The 6,000-nt window shown below is 39.4% G+C and overlaps 1 protein-coding gene across 1 annotated transcript in view; it reads left to right on the top strand.

The window, feature by feature from the left end:
• The first annotated feature begins 887 nt into the window (after positions 1-887).
• Positions 888-6,000, top strand: part of tox2 (TOX high mobility group box family member 2) — a 111,153-nt gene continuing 106,040 nt past the window's right edge. The window contains exon 1 of the mRNA XM_035153053.2: positions 888-912. The gene's annotated coding sequence lies outside the window, so the exon portion shown is untranslated. The remainder of the gene's footprint in view (positions 913-6,000) is intronic.

The following is a 6,000-nucleotide window of genomic DNA, read 5'->3' as shown; positions in this document are numbered from 1 at the left end:
GAGCGAACGTAGCTGCCATACATATTGTATCATCTGACAGGAACATACCGACCACCTCCAGCCGCATTCTGTTTTCTTTCCAGCTGTCAAAATGCTAATAAACACAACGCTTATCATCGTGTAACAGCGCTGTGAAAGTACAGCCGTGAAAGTACGAGTGGTTGTGCCTGTGAATGAAGGGGCTCTCCAAACAAAATCATAACTAAAGAGGGGTTATTGAAAACTTTTTTTGAAATGTTTGAAGTAGTTCTAGCACCAGCTCTGATACCCACAGCCAACTGCCCTTCTTTCAGTCGAAAACACAGTCAAAGGCTCAAAATGAATATACAGTAACTTTCTCCTCCCACGTGTTCCACTGAGGCTGAAAATTCCCTCATCTGAGACGAGCGCCTGCCGCAGACTGTAGGTGTTGCTGCACCGATGAACGCCGGACACAGGCACCGTGAGAGAAGCCTGTTCGAGGCACACAAACAGCACAGTAAGAACTTTACATAACACTCGAATGCGAGTTTATTCAAGAATTTCTTTTGCCCCCCCTGATGTGTGGTGCACGGGAGTGATTTTTAGACAAGCGGTGCGAAAAGCAGGGCGTGCAGAAATTCCCTTTTCTGTATTTCACGGCAGAGAAATTCAAAAAATAGTTGAACAGGTCACGCTGGAATGTGAAATGTGAGTTTCTGGGAAGACATGGGCTAGACAGACACAGAGGCTCTTCTGACAAGGAAGGAAACCCTAACTTGTCAATCACGTCACTCCTCTGTCAATAGCTGTTTAATCCTCTGCTGAAAGCTGGTGGGCGCTGGATCTAGAGGCAGACAGGAGGTTAAAGGGTACGTGAATGACAACCCCCCACACAACCCCCTTCCTGCTGCAAGAGCTCCTTTCCATCTTCGGTGCATAGTTGGCTGAAAGGTAAGAACTGTAATCATTTCATTGTTTTCTGTGAAACCAGACATGCGAGTGTTTCTGCTCTTGACAGTGACGAAAGTGATGCTGTGATGTCGTTAGCAACTTTCGCACGTGGCATTAAGTGACTGTGCTAGGGAGCGAATCCAAAAAAAGCCAGTAAGGGTGTTAATCAGCTGTGTTGATACTGTACGTGTGGCTCTAACCACGTCCCAATTAAATGAGCGCAGTGTAGATAATACACTTGTTTTGTACAAAAATACATTTGAGCTTATATAAGCCTCGTCATCGCCATGACAACAGCTTTACCGGCAACACGGAGATGTATTTGTGTATAACCACAGCAACGTCCTCCAATTGAATTAAGCTGCACCTGTGCACATTATAGATGGAAATAATAGAGTGAAAGCAACAACTGCTGCAGTGATCCTGTTGCTCACTGGAATACGAGCGTGCGATTGTTTGATTCCGTTGCTTTGCACAGCACCGAGTGGAGGTTTCTCCTCACACACGTCTGAAATGATTCATCACCCTACATTAGCTCAAGATAAATCAGCCGATGAGCAGGAGTGATGTCCAGATAACAGACACTGCGTTTTTGTGGAACCGTTTTGCAAGATTCTTCGAGAAAAACGCGGAAAAGTTCTCGTTTTTGCATTTACCATAAACCCCCTGACCTCCAATTAGCTCTCTCGTGAAAATCCATTCGTCATGTTAGCGACAGTGAAAACCTTGTTGCTTGTTTTTCTTGTTTTTCTTGATTTTCCTGACGCACTGTTACAGACGTGTAAAATGAGCCGAACATTATTAAACCTGTACGAGAACAGTAAGAGCACATGTCGACGTGAAAGGCGGACATTCAGTTAAACAGACGTATGGGGAAGTTTTTACCCTTTTTTGTTTAAAAAATAAGCTAAACAGCGGATTTGTGGAAGGGGCACTGCGATGCATACAGAGAATATTAGATCAGAACCGAGAGTAACAGTGAAGATGTGGTGAGGACATGGCTCCTTCTCTCCGGTACACTGGCTTCTCTGTCAAATAATTGGAGAATGTTATGCCAGCTCTGTCAATACATCTTCTCTGAGGATAACAGTCCTGTGCCAATGAATATTTATGATGAGTACAGATTATTGTAATAAATATTTGACGGTACTTTATTCACCGAGCTGGTTCTATTGAATAAGAGTTAAAAAGATTTAGATTCAGAGGTGTTCAAACTATTCATGTAGTGATTTTATTGTAATTACATATACAATTCTTTATTATTTGTTTTTTTATATCATCAACTGGATTGTTTTTCCCATGAATTTTGAGACAGTTATTTACCATTACACAATATATTTAATATTATTACATTATATTATATCATCATGCATTATATTATTATATATATATATATATATAATATAAGATATTTAATGATGGTGGTTGCAAAAAACAAAACATGAGGTACCACAAAAAGAGTTACCGTGAAAACGTACTATTGTCAAAATTAGAAAAGGCTAAACTCTCTTAGGATTGTTTTCTAAATAATTTTCATTTTAAATTAAATGGTGTTACTTTACTTTATTACCTAAAATAGTGAAACGTTTAAAAGTATTTAAATGTAATTTTTTAATTTGCATTGATATTGTCCAAAGCGTTGTACCAGCCGCAGTGGTCCACAAGAGTAAGAGTAAACAGTTAGCGCAGCAGTAACTCAACAGTAAGCGATTTGTATTAGCTACTCACTGGGACCTTATTGCTATGGCAACAGAAGGTGGTAAATTACCCCCAACAACATAAAACACTAACAATCACCGTTGGAACTAACTAAGCCTTCGATGAGTTTGGCTTTGGCCCAAAAACAACTCGGTTAGCTTTACAGATAGATCACCGACGTCTATTCTCACGGGTGCAATAATTAAAACATAGTTACATTTAAATGGTAAATAAAAAAGCGAATATTGATTTTATAACATAATATAAAGAAAATATATAATTGCATAATTGCGGTATTAGAAGGTTTTTTCAGTCAAACTAGTAAAAATGCTGTTTTGGGGTTTTCGTTACACGACAACTTGACGTCTCTTAAAAATATAAAAAATACCAGATCATATTTAGCCTCTTACACTATCAACCTATGTGGCGCTTCCTATGGGAGGGATTGTCTCTGGCATTGATTGGATTAGGTGACCCCGATATCGTTTTTTACCACATAGCAATTAGCTCTAATGTCAAGTCATCAGCAGAAGAACTAGCTTACAGTCTCTACTAACATCTCTGACTGCATAATTGAACATCCTAAACTATAATTAAAATATCACAGCTTTATGAGTTCATTATTCACTGCAAGCATGATAATCTCCTCTACAGATTTATGCTAATGTGCTTTCCGGACCAGTGCCATGTGCATTTTATGATAACATACAAACATTGTGATTTAAAAAAAAAAAAAGATTAAAGTGGGATGTTTAATTGTTATTGTGGCATTGTGCGCTGAAAAGTGGCACCGTAATAAATAGATGTAAAACTGTTGATGAACAAACTGCCAACATATGTAAAAGCATATACTTATTCATCAAAACACAGGCTAAATAAGGATATATATGGATGTAATTTAGAGCTGACAAAATATTACCATGAATCTGCTGCAAATGACAAGAGCTGCAACAGTTGCTGGTTAAAATGAAAAATGGAAACTTCTTTTAGATGATATTTACCTTATATATAACATGGCTGTACTTAACAACTTAAAATCATTATTAGGAAACATGCTCATTATAATTTCCCAGAGCCCAAGATGGCATCTTCAAATTCCTTCTATCTAAACATCGGTCCTGACAGCAAATATGTTAAATTCACAGTCATATGACAAAAAATCTGTGTATCCTCACATTTGAGAGACAGACAGAGTGAGCCAGTTTGCTTGTTTATCAAATTAGTTGCTATTTACAATTGACTAATTGACTAATCAATTAATAAACAGAGGATTTCAGCTCTGATATTTTACAGTATATGGTAAATTTAGAAGTCTATATGGGTTAGAGTGACTCATATTTGTTAAAAAAACTGATACAGGTCCTGTGTTCATCCAAATAAAAGTATGTGATCTTGCAGTTATTGTTATAGAGAACCAACAGAGTAACACCAGTAAACAGAACTGGTTGTTTTCTTGCGATAAAAAGAAACACTATCCTGTAATGCAGCCGTTGTTTTCTGTTATACAGCTGATATTGTCTGTTCTCGGTAAATTAATAATAATAAACCATGAAGATGTTTAAAATGACTGAGGTTGGCTGGTACATGCGATAACAGAGGTTAAGAAGACATGTATGATAGAGGAAGAGGAGGGTGACGGAGGCAGATGGGAGTTTCAGATCAAGGACGTGGACTAAATGCTTAGTTTTAATCCCTGATCTCAGTGGGGGGGAACAATGCGATGGGGCTGATGCAGTAGAACCAAGCAGGATAAAAGCAAAACCCTGTAATGCACTGTGACACAGGGAGGAAATGGTGAAAGTGTTCGTCTGATAAAAAAGCCATGTTTCCAGTCAAATATTAATGATGCCATGAAAGGCTTTGCTCATAACGGCGGCTATTCTGAATTTACACGAGGCCACAGTTACATAGAATAGTGATAAATAACTTCTTGCAGCCCTTACGGCCACACCCCTTTCTCTTTTAATAGATGGGTATGCAACACAGGCAGGCACATCTGTCTGTGTCTCTCTGTCTCTCACACACACACACACACTGAGCAGAAACAATGTGTGTGTGTGTGTGGGTGTGTGTGTGTGCGTGCTCAGTGTTTGTGCAGCTCCGACTTATTTTTCACTTTTCCCTTCAACTTCCTGTGAGTCACCAGCAGTGGAGGAAATACTTTACAGCTGTACCTTTATTTCTTATGCGAAAACACGGCTTAATGCACACGGAGAACAAAAGCAGGAATCTGGTGCAATGTTTTGCTTCACTTGTAAATTCCTGTGCACCTACTTAATTTGCTTTGCTGCTCAATGGCAAAGTGCAGTTACGGGGCTGTTACATAACCTTTGCTTATTTAAGTGTGTCATGAGCCGAGAGTGGCTTATGTAACTTTACAAGATGGTATAAATCTGTAGATCCTCTCCCCTCTTCACTTATCTAAGATCCCAGATACATCTTTTGTGTTGAGGGAAATTGCTCCCAGAGAATCAGGCGGAAAGTGTCCTTGATTATCGTGCATGAGATTAGTTTCTCTAAAGTGGATGGTGTCTCTCCACAACTCTCCTTTCTCAACCACAATTAATGTGATGCATGCGCCGCAGTGCCGGCTGCGAGTGCCTGCCTGCCTGCCACAAGTGAGATTCAGGGAGAATTGAAGTTATTTCAGATATTCACAATTATTATGTTTTTCAAGTCACCAGAAAAAGGAATGTCAAGTGCTTTGATGACAGTGTAGGGTTTGATGGCTGCTTGTTCATTTGTCTTTCACAGAACTGCAGGGGGAGATTACAATCTGTGGTTTTAATAGTTGGTAGAAATGCTCCCTGGGAGTAAACTGTGATACAGCGAAGACAAACCTGTCATTGTTGAACGCTTCGTGGATGAGTGGTTGGACATTTATCCCTGATTTTACATAACCCAAAGGCTCCAGTGACTGTTTACCTCTCCATTGTGATTAATGAGCTGAGGGTGGAACTTGTTTACACGTTTAAAGCACCGATTGTGGAATCTAGATTATAAATAAATATATACTTTTCCCCCTCTGGTTGGAGGCTTGAACATGAGCCTGTGAATCACCTACGTAACTGGTTCTGGGCACAGTTTGGTGTTGGAATCAGCAAACAGGTACAGATGATTGCACTTTTAAAGAGGATGGATAGAATGAATAACAAGGAGGATGGTTTATTCTTCTGTAGAAATTACAATATTAATGTGATCGGCTTATAGAGAAAAGAGAAGTATGTAGAAGGGAAGAGGTGTGGCTAAGAGGGCGTATAACTCATGTCACACTCAGACGATAACCGTGAGCAGCCGAGTTGGAGAAACTGTTCACATCAGCCTCCTAGTTGTAATTGAGTTGTTGTCTTAAATTCATGGTAAACTACAAAGAACTACAAAAGCATCAGC

The sequence above is a fragment of the Hippoglossus stenolepis genome, chromosome 3 (genome assembly GCF_022539355.2).
Source record: "Hippoglossus stenolepis isolate QCI-W04-F060 chromosome 3, HSTE1.2, whole genome shotgun sequence".
NCBI lineage: Eukaryota > Metazoa > Chordata > Actinopteri > Pleuronectiformes > Pleuronectidae > Hippoglossus > Hippoglossus stenolepis.
Note: the sequence above shows the minus strand (reverse complement) of the source record. Positions and strands in the feature narration are given on the sequence as shown.